The sequence below is a fragment of the Nuphar pumila genome, chromosome 3 (assembly GCF_984573655.1).
Source record: "Nuphar pumila chromosome 3, dmNupPumi1.hap1.1, whole genome shotgun sequence".
In the NCBI taxonomy this organism is placed as follows: Eukaryota; Viridiplantae; Streptophyta; class Magnoliopsida; order Nymphaeales; family Nymphaeaceae; genus Nuphar; species Nuphar pumila.
In genome coordinates this window covers 66,511,846-66,523,330 of record NC_143251.1, presented here as the reverse complement: position 1 = coordinate 66,523,330, position 11,485 = coordinate 66,511,846, and positions in this window count along the sequence as shown.

Genomic DNA, 11,485 nt, shown 5'->3' with positions numbered 1-11,485 from the left:
ACCCTCTGAGATGGCTCCACATGGAGGGCTCAGATTAAGCTTCTTTGAATTTCAAAATTTTCCAAAAATCTCTATAAATACAAGGCCCCATGCCCAGCCTAGGGGAGCTTCTTTTGGATTTAGCATTTTCACTCTGAGAGCCCTGTTTGAGAATTGAACTTCAGAATTCCATTTTCATTCTTTCTTGGTTTCCTCTGGATTCACGCCTCTCTGGAGCCCATTATCAAGGTAGCCACTCATTTTGGGAGTTCCAAAACCGCTGGAGAACACAAGGTAAGCTTCCATTCCTATTGATTTCACTATGATAATTCTTTTGGTTTGATTCGTGTTGTCGTTTGAAGAAAGAGCTCATCCGAGGGATGGATTGAGCTATTCTCATAAAACGACATATATAAAAATACATAATTATACTTCCTTGATGATTTTAACATGCATGTAGTTAGCTAGATTTAATTTGCATTTTATTTCATTCATTTAGTACATTTCATGAATTAATTAGGATTAATTTAGCATTTATTTCAATTCTGCTTATTTTCAGTAGGTCCCTGTTTTTGTCAGTCAGTCCACATGTCATTTCATGCATTTATGTTTTATTAAAAATCCCAAAAAAATCACGGAATGCGCCCTTAGGTGTCCCTAAAATTTTGCCAAAAATTCGGAGGCATTTGAATTTGTTTACTGCGGTAAACATTCAAAATGGTAAGTCGGGTTTTTTTACCCGAGATGCGTTTTGAAAATCATTTGCCAACTTGTAAAATCGAGATATCCGATCGATTTTCGATCCGAAAGATGTTTTGAACTAGGGAGGATGTCTAGTTTTTAATATGATTTTTTCAGATTTTTCTGATTTTTTTTTTATGTCTGACAAAAATCCGAGAGTTCGGGACACATGTCAGAGCCTAATTTGGGCCTCTGAGATCTTGGATCGACTTAGGGCTATGGTTTCTCTTTGTGTGTTGCTCCAAATCCGAAACTGTAAAAAGTGAAAGTGGTTTACGAGATGTCCTCTGTTTGAATCTAAAAGCCTGTAATTTTTAGAACAGTGTTGATCCCTGCTTAGGATTTTTCTTGTCAGCCCCCTATTTTTCTACATTTGTCTGTTCTGTTAGTTTAGGCAGAAATAGTTATATTTTTATTTATGCTTCCGTTGATCAAATGCCGCAGTCATAAACATAAAAGTTGTTCATGTAGGTGTCCTTCATAACTCTGATTAATTTCATAAATTTCCATGGCCGTTTTATATTTTTTGGGCATTTTACATCAGACTAGGGTGATTTTTACCTATGTCAGAACTAAATCTCTGTTATTGAACTCACCATGGCTCAAATCCCGAGGCTGTAAAAACAAAAAATGTTCCATTTCAGTTCTTTTAGCAGTCTGCAAAATATCAGAAGTTTCCATGGTGTAAATCTTGCATTATCATATTAGACATTGCATTTGGTTCGGATCCATAGGCAAAATCCACCATTTTAGGACTTTCCTTGAATTTTAGCATTTAAATCATATCAATTCGTGATTCTTAGCATTCTAGGTTGTTTATCAGAGTGTTTAGATGCTTCATACCGAATTTGGTGCAATTGGAATCCATTTGAGGTTCGGATCATCCATAATACCAAAACAGGGTCCCGCAGGACCCGGATCCAAGTGAAAAACAAGCGAAATTCGCTATTTTGGCTAAATTTCAAAATGTCAAATTCTGATTTTACAGTCATAATGTGTCTAGCAGCATGTCATCATATCTCTTACTGCATTTCATCATCATTTGATTCAATTTGAATTTCAAAATCTCAATTTTACCAAGTTTTCCTTCAAAAAACCCTGATTTTAAAGATGTAACTTTAATTTTAGGGGTATTTTGGTCATTTTAACCTCAATTCCGAATTTCAAATTGTTTTTCACTGAATTTCTAGCATTTTCATCATTTCAAAATATCAAGGAAGCATGAGAATAGGGTTTATATCCAATTAAATCCAATAATTTCATAATATTATTGGAAAATCTTGGAAAAACCCACATATTTGAGCTACCTTTATTCCAAGTTTGGCAGGGACATTCAAAAGAAGGAGCTAAAGTCTGCAAATTTCTTTTATTTCCTTTATTTAGTGATGTAATAATGTAAATTTTGGAATAAGAGAGTTAATTTCCTGCTTAGACTAGGATGCATATCATATAGTTTGAATTTATGCAATATCCTGCTTATATGATTCATGCATTCTATTTCAAAAGCACTATGGATGTTCACGAATGGCACGTGCACCAACTCTTAGGGAGTTGATGAACTCGGTGGAATCCATATTTACGGCCCTAGTCGGAATATGGACGAGACCCAGATCCATCATCTTTCTACTAGTCACATAGAGCCTACACTCTTAGGCTATCTTAAAATGCACATCATATTTCCAAAGTTTTCAAAATCATGTGCATCAAATCAACTAAGTTCTGAATATATTCATGGCCACAGTCAGAATATGTGAAGGATTTATTTGGACTTAATGCACATTTTCCAACCAATTCCTCAGAAAATCTTTTTAAAGGGCATTCATTTACTCATGTCATTTGCATCATGAAATCATTGATTTTCTCAAGATTTTCTCAAGAAAACTTCATTCTCAAGAAATCGATTTCTCAAGAAACTCTAAGGATGTTTCAAAATCGGTTTTCCAAAGACAAGTTTTTCCACAGTTTTCCCTGGAAAATGATATTTTCTTAAGAGATTCAAAAGAGTTTTCCAATCCTTCCCCAAGATCAAAATCGATTTCCAAATATTTCAAGGGTAAAATTTCCTAGGATTTCAATTTCCCAAGTTTTGAATTTCCTTCCCCAATGAGTTTTCCTATAAATTTTCCATTATTTTCCTAAGAAAACTCTCAAAGTCCAAGTTTTCCTAAGAAGTATTTCCCTTTTCAAAGGTTCACCTTTTTTTTCCATTTTCCCAGGATTTTCAACTATTCCTGATTTTCTCACATCTTTATAAGCTTTCTCATGTTTTCAAAAAACCTTTTTTATCTGAGTTTCCTGAGAAATTGACCCTTTTCCTGAGAGATTCTTTCCAACTCCAAATGTTTTCTAAGCATACATCATGTTTTCCAACTTGCATTTTCCAAAATCTCATAGCACATGCCTGAATTCTTTGTGCATCTAGGATAGAACACGATTTTGATAATTTAACTAAGTCAAGCATAGTTTTGGTCCTTGGTTCGATTACCCCTGTTAAAGGCGGCAGGAACGGTCGAACCTCGTACCGACAGGTCGAGCCCCATCCCATGGATTTTCCCGCAATTTTCAAAACGGAGGCGAGTATTTCAAAATAATTTCCAAAATCCGGTCAAGTTTGAAGCGCGGAAGCGTTTCCTCTTTCTCTCTTTCGCAAGGAAGGGAAGACGGGGGAAAATTTTTCGCGACGATAACAGGTTTGGCGACCGAGATGGGACCTGTCCTTGTCTGACCTAAATTATGCTTGACTTAGTTCAATTATCAAAATTGTGTTCACAAAATGTCAGCTCTTTACTTTTGATATCATGCGAACCTAGGAGCCTAGATTCTGACCTAGCTGACATTGACTGCATGTAGCGTAGGCATGGTTTGGTAGGACTAGATTGAGGAGAAATTTTCATGCTCACATAGACTTAGGTCTAAATACAACTCTCCTCAATTTAGGATTTGAATGCTAACAATGTGTGCTTCTTCAAAGTTTTCAAAATCTATCTCTCTAGGACTTAGAGCCTTCTATTTCTTGCATGTGATCATTTTTTCAAAACTCCCTTACCTATCTTTACCCGGTCTTCACGTTGCTGGGCTCTCTTCCAGAACCATAGTTCAGAACAGAGCCTCACAACTGGGCCAACTATTTGGGTTAACACCCCCCTACTACGTACCGCGGGCCACAGTCCGAAGTATATCGGTAGGCGCTCAAGGATGTTGGAAAACCTTACCTTAGAACCGGAGTGGAAATTCTATGCCACGTACCTCGGATCTCGATTCGGGTATATCGGCATAACTGGATTGGACAAAGATGATCTGAACTTAGAGTTAGGATTAAGGTCCTACAGCTGTTTTCAAAATGATGCATCTAGAGTCAGCTTCTTAGGGAGTGCTGAATGTGCATAAATGTTTGTGCAGGATGTGATTGTATGTATGATTTTCTCAATTCTTTATATTTCCCAATGTTTTTCAACTCATTAGGTCCTTTTCCAAATATCCTTATTTTCCACAAGGTCTTTTTCTCAAACCCTGGATAATTTTTTCCAAATATCCCTTTTCTTCCAAAACTCCAGGTGATTTTTCATTCTCCCTTTCTACTGGATCTCGAATTTCCAGCTGCATTTTTATCCTGCCTGCAATTTTTCAAATCATATGTTTTCTCTCATTGGATTTTCAATCCTGTTGTTTACTTGCAAAATTCTTCACCGCATTTTCCTCGTGCATACCTTGATTATTGCGGTGAAAATTGTTTACCCACTTGCCTTCTCCTTATTCTAAATCTGTTTGTGGATTGTTTTCCCAAGAGATATTTCTTTCCTTCAAAAATGGTGTTTTCCTCGTGGTTGACGACCTCGCCTAGGTAACAAGGCACATTTTCCGTTGTTCATTTCTCTTACAAAGAATGACAACATAATTGTCGTGACTCCAACGACGACTCCATCCCTAGTAATGAGATATTCTTCCAATTGTCCACCATATAATTTTCTTCCCAATCCAAAAATTTCCTCAGAGTCTAATCAAGACCTTATCCTGCAGAGAGCCTTCGCAACATTTGATGGTTCAGACAAGGTCAGGGAAGAAGACCGCACCAATTCAGCGTATCAGTTACTCATCAACATCAGAAGGAGAGATGAATTCGCCAAGGTCAGACAAAGACCAAGAGCAGCCAAAAGATGATGGTATCGACCCTCAGATATACGCAATGTTTCAGAAGATGATGAATAAAATGATGAATGAGCAGCCCGGGACCAACTCAGAAAGGAATCCATTCAGAGAAAAGTTCCATGGTCGTAGGAGTAAGAAGGCTCCCAAGAAGCAGATCCAGCCAGAAGAGATTTCAGATGAATCAGATTCCACTGAAGATACAGATGAAGAATATGAGGTGCCTCCGGCATTTCAGAAGCGTGGCCAAAGTAAAAGCCGCAGATCCAAGAGCAGAGATAAAGAAGAGCCTTTACAAGCGCAATTTAAAGAAATGGCCCGAGTTGTCAAAGATCTGCAAGCCCGCGACAAGGGCAAGAAAGTCTTCACCAGTGAGGACTTCTATGACGGCTTAGAAGGGGATGATGATCTGGAAAATCTCCCCCAAAAATTCATCAAATTCGATGGTTCTGGCGACCCAAAAGCTCATCTCGCCACTTTCTTTGCTGAATGCTCTCGGTTTAGAAGGGATAACCGAGCATTGTTTCTATGCTTCCCCCGCAGCTTGGAAGGAGTTGCCGCCAAATGGTATGCTGAGCATATCAACCCCATCGAGCTCAAGGAGTTCGACAAAGTTGTGAATCTCTTTATTGAACGCTTCTTGTTCAACACAGAAGCGCTGCCTACATTAAGTCATCTCTGCAATTTGAGACAGAACGAGAATGAAAAAGCACGGGACTTCATTCACAGGTGGAGATCAGCCTGTAACAAAATGAGGGATCCTATATCAGAAAGACATGCTTTATCATTGATCCTCAATAATTTTTTGCAACCTCTGAGAGGATTAATTTCTACCTCACCATCCAAATCTTTCGTTGAACTCATTGAACGAGCAGAATGGCTCGAGTTGAGTGTGGAGAATGGAGTCTATGAAGGCTTCACATTTTCCAAGAACAACCCTCAAGGTGAACAAAAGAAGAAGGCTCACTTCACTTTTGCGGCTAAATCTTTCAATAATAGCAAAGGCAACAAGAATGATCATGGCAACAATTTTGAGGGAATCAAAAAACAAAAGGGGAAGGACATCAACAGTGATAAACCTCTCCAATCCAGCCCTCAGCATCAAAAGAAAGATCAGGAAAAATCAAAGCGCAAGGACTGGAGAACTGATCGAGAATTCATCCCTCTGGATCAGACACTCGAGAGTATCCTCGAGTATATGCTTGAGAAAGACCTTGTCCAGTTGCCTAAAGCTGCTGATCCTCCAGCAATTATGGGCAGATTCAAAGAACAATTTTGCAAGTTTCATCGAGCAGTAGGGCATGATACAGAAAACTGCTTCATCCTTAAGAACATTGTTCAAGACTGCATTGACAAGAAGCTCCTCGTTGAAGATGAAAAGGAAGACTAGTCATCCTGACAAAGATTTTTTCTACAATCATTCAAGAAGATGACAATGCCAACAATTTCCCATTTCCCATCTTGCTTTTTCAAAAGAATAATGTAATCCCATTCTCTTTCCTTGATTTTAAATCATCAATAAAGTCATCGAATTTTTCAATAGCTTGGTGTCGTCTTATTTACTTCCTCTTCCTTTTCATAATGTCTCTCTTGTGAAGAATATCTTGAGGACATCTATCAGTCAAGAAGCTTGTCGCCTTATTCATCAATTATCCTTCTTTTATTCAAAATTTTCTCCCTAGTTACACTGGAGCATTTTTTTGGAAAATTTATCTTTACCTCAAAACATCCTGTATGCAGGCAGGATAAACCATTCTCTCATTTTGCATATATATGCACTCATTTGCATTCATTTGCACTTCATTTGCATTTCATGTGCATGTGCATTGCATTTGCATTGACTATGCACCCAATTCCATTTCCCCTTCAGGTTAAAGGATAAACCTGAATCATTTTCCATAATTCTTCAATTTCGACCCTCGGGTCATCCAATTCTTCAATTTCGACCTCCGGGTCACCCAATTCCCACTTTTAAAATCACCAAAATTCTCAATTTCGATCGCCAGGTCATCCAATTTTCATTCCCCGTTCAGGATAAGGAGATAATCCTGAAACCATTCATAGAAGCAATCCAACTCTCTATAATGGTCCTTGTTCTTCATTGAACTGATAGTGTTCCTATGTGAAGTGATAGTCGTTCTTCATCGAACTGATAGTGTTCCAAACGAACTGATAGTCGTTCTTCACTGAACTGATAGTGTTCCAAGCGAACTGATAGTCGTTCCAAGGGAACTGATAGTCGTTCCAAACGAACTGATAGTCGTTCTTCATTGAACTGATAGTCGTTCTTCATCGAACTGATAGTGTTCCAAGTGAATTGATAGTTGTTCTTCATCGAACTGATAGTGTTCCAACCAAACTGATAGTGTTCCAAGTGAACTGATAGTCGTTCTTTATTGAACTGATAGTGTTCCAAGCAAACTGATAGTGTTCCAAGCGAACTGATAGTCGTTCCAAGCGAACTGATAGTCGTTCCAAGTGAACTGATAGTCGTTCTTCATTGAACTAATAGTGTTCAAGTGAACTGATAGTCGTTCTTCATTGAACTGATAGTATTCCAAGCAAACTGATAGTCGTTCTTCATTGACTTGATAGTGTTCCAAGCGAACTGATAGTCGTTCTTAATTGAACTGATATTATTCCCACCGATGGTTGTTCTTAATTGAACTGATATTGTTCCCAGCAAACCGATGGGCGTTCTTAATTGAACTGATATTGTTTCCAGCGAACCGATGGTCGTTCTTAATTGAACTGATATTGTTCCCAGTGAACTGATAGTCACCTCCTTTGAGAAAAAGAGAGGAGAATTTTCGTCACGGATGCGTTAAGCTGGACCTCATGTGCTCTCTTTCATCAAGGATTTCAAGAAAATTTTGTCAATTTGTCAATCAATAGTTGATTTCAGAATCTTTATCGCACTAATCAGTTTACCCTCAGCATTACTTCTAAAAGAGCGAAGCTTTTGCGAAAAGGGATTCAAACTTCAAATTCTTTCTATTGGCCAACCAAAAGGATGAAGGATAAGTCCTCGATATAGCCAGAAAAGAAGATTCAATGTTATTGAAAAGTCGTAGATGATTGATATTGATCGCAGTTATGGCACATCTTTAAGGATTATTCTTGTAAAGACAAGGCAGTGGAAATATCCTGAGTACTAGAAAAGAGAGAATTTACCCAAGTCCCGTTTCCTCAAAATCACCTAAGCTGCAATTAAATATCCGCAAAAGGGATCTCTCACCTGTCGTCAAGATGAAGGCGAATTAGGCGAGTAGACCCCCGGGGCCAAAGAAGATTCCAAACATCTCCAAGATGACGGAGTTTGTGACGGATCCTTCTAGGGAAAGTCCAAAGCACTGTCGAGATGAAGGCAGATGCGATGAACCTCTCGACAATCCCTAAAAGATATTTAATTTCAGCTGTCACCAAAAGATCTCCAAACCCATCGCCCAAGAAGGATCGAAACATCTCCAAGATGAAGGAGTTTGTGACGTACCCTTCCCAAAAGAGAGAAAGAGAGGAAAAAGAAAGAGAGAAAAAGTAAGAGCATCTCCAAAATGAAGGAGAATATAGCCAAAAAACTCAAAGAAGAGCCAAAAGAGTAAAGAAAGACTATCATGAGAGAAGCTCTCAGGATATCAAACAGCCAGATTTATCAAGAATCCTCTTTAATCTTGTGAAATTCTATTATCAATACTCTTTCATCAATTGCTTTCATAATATCAAATTCTCTTTCTTGTTCATATCAAGGAAATTGATAACTTCCTTGAAGAAGGTCAATTGCGAGCAATTTGGGTTTCAAATCTCGATTCTACGAAGTGAACCCTGTTTGGAGGTAATGCTTTGGGTAGAAAAGAAAGAATATCTTTGTAGCCATGTGCAACATTTTCAAAAACTTGGAATCAACAACAAAATTCTCAATATTTTGACAATATTTTCTAGCTATCCTGACGTGAAGTGAGAGCTTGATATCCGTCTTTGATACATCCAGACACCAATTTTAAATCCCTCTTAAGGACTTGATTCCTTCCCTTCTTTGAGAGCATGAACTCTCAGATTTGCACACTTCCCTGTGTCCCCACTATCCCACCATAGACAGTCCCATTTCGGTTCGAGGTCAAACCACCAATCATTTCCCGCAAAAGGCAATTTCAAAAGCTGATTTTAGTCTCAACAATGAGACGCCCAAGATCAATCCCTTTTCAAGCTTTAGGGACCCCATTTTCCTTCCTTTTGCAAAAAACCCTGTCGGATTTACTGTGCAAAATCCAAAGGTTCCATCATGGTCTCTTCCTTCGAGGATTCCATTCATTTTCCGCCCGATCAGGATAAGGGTACAAACCTGAGCCTCAATCAAAGAGGTATTCCATTTTCCGCCCGATCAGGATAAGGGTACAAACCTGAGCCTCGATCAAAGAGGTATTTCATTTTTCGCCCGATCAGGATAAGGGTACAAACCTGAGCCTCAATCAAAGAGGTATTTCATCTTCCGCCCGATCAGGTTAAGGGTACAAACCTAAGTCTCATTTCGATGAGATATTCCATTCCCCAATCAGGTCAAGGGTTAAAACCTGAGCTTCGTTCCATGCGAGGTATTTCTGTCCCATCCAGGTTAAGGGCATAAACCTGAACTTCGCTCTCATAGAGCAAATCTTTCCTCTTCATTCTCCGTTTCATATCTACCATCTTCCTCGGGCTAATTTCTTCACACCCAGTCAGATCCTTCTAACTGGGGCATTTTTTTATGTATAGCCCAAATTTGGTGTGTTTTTCTTTGCCACTAAGCTCGGCCATGAGCCGGCTTAGTAGCAAAGAGGGGCATCTGTAAACACCCCAAATTTTCACTCACCTCCCCGACATCTCCACCAAACATCATCATCCAGCCTCTGAAATCGTTGGAGGGCAAAATGGTCATTTTCTGAGTTCGAACCTTGTAAAAGTCCAAATTTCATCTGGAACTCTCAAAGTCTCCCTATTTTAGCTCAGATGTTCAAAATTTTATTCCTGACAGGAGACAGGCATCTCCAAGTCTTGGTTCAAGATTATATTGCATAAGACATGTCATTGTATAGCATTGCATGAGCATTTCATATCACTGCACTGCACAGCATGTCATTTCGAGGTCCAGAACTCTCGATTTCAAAATTTTCAATCCAGATTAGAATTTCAACTCTTTTCAAAATTGATTTCAAAACCCTGGGTCTTCAAAATTATCAGTTCTTCCCATTTTACCCCAGGGCTCTGAATTTTAAAATATTTCCTCAGGAAAATGATCTGGATAGTTTTAATATTGATTTTAGCCACCTTATCTCAGATTTTGCCCTTTTGACAATTTCAAATATCTTCCTTTTACAAAATTGCCCTACAGGGGCCAACTCTTTCCAAAAATTTCTGTTTTACCAATTAGTCTAAATTTTTATGAAAATTCCAAAAAGAGGTTGTTGTCTTGTTCTTATTTCAATAAAGAAGCAATGTGGGACCCACACTGAGGTGGTGTCACATAGACTTTTCTTTTGAAAAACCTGAACTTTGAAAAACCCAAAAAAATAGGAACCTTGTCCCCTAGATTGGTGCCACTTGTCCTTTCTCTCTCCTCCCATTTACCTGCCATGTGTCAGCATAGGGTTCACCTAGAAGTGCCACATGTCACCTTCTCTCTTCTGCCATCCTTTGACACGTGTCAGCGTGGGGCCACCTTAAGATGCCGCCACATGTCATTAGTCATCCTCTTCATTTTATGCCACGTGTCAATGTCTACCATCTTCACCCTGTGCCATGTGTCATTCCAAGGTCACCATGAGATGCCACGTGTCATGTGTTGTCCTGTTCAGAAAAAGTAGAACTTGTCTCCTCTGAGGTGGCACCATTTGAATTATGTCTCCTGCAAGTGACACATGTCACTCTCTCCTTTCCTCAGGAAAAGCAAGCGACACGTGTCAATCTCTGCTCCTTTCAGAAAAAGCAGAGGACACATGTCTCCCTCCTATTTTTCTCAGAAAAATAGATGACACATGTCATCTCCAGCTTTCTTTAGAAAAAGTAGAAGACACATGTCACTCCCTGCTTTTCTCAGAAAAAGCAAGTGACACATGTCACCCTCTGCTCTTCTCAGAAAAAGCAAGGGACACGTGTCTCTCTCTGCTTTCTTCAGAAAAAGCAAGTGACACATGTCACTTTCTGCCTCCTTCAGAGAAAGCTAGAATTCAAATGTTCAAACTCCAGTCTGAGGTGGCGCAAATCCTGAACTTCACCTTTTCTATTTTGTGTGAGATGGTGCCACGTGTCCCTTTTCCTCCCTCTTGCCACATGTCATTGTAGGAGCCACCCTGAGGTGGTGCCACATGGCAGTCTCTCCTTTCCTCTAGAAAAAGCAGAAATTTAAATTTCAAACTCTCTCAGAGGTGGCACCATCTGAATCCTCTGCCTTTCCTTCTGACACATGTCAATGAAGATGCTCTGAGGTGGCGCCACATGTCAGTCTCTCCTTTCATCAGAAAAAGTAGAATTCAAACCCCTCTGAGGTGGCGTCTTCTGCTTCCTCTGCTCCTACCTTCTGACACATGGCAATGTGGATGCTCTGAGATGGCGCCACATGGAAGTCTCTCCTCCTTCCAGAATAAAGCAG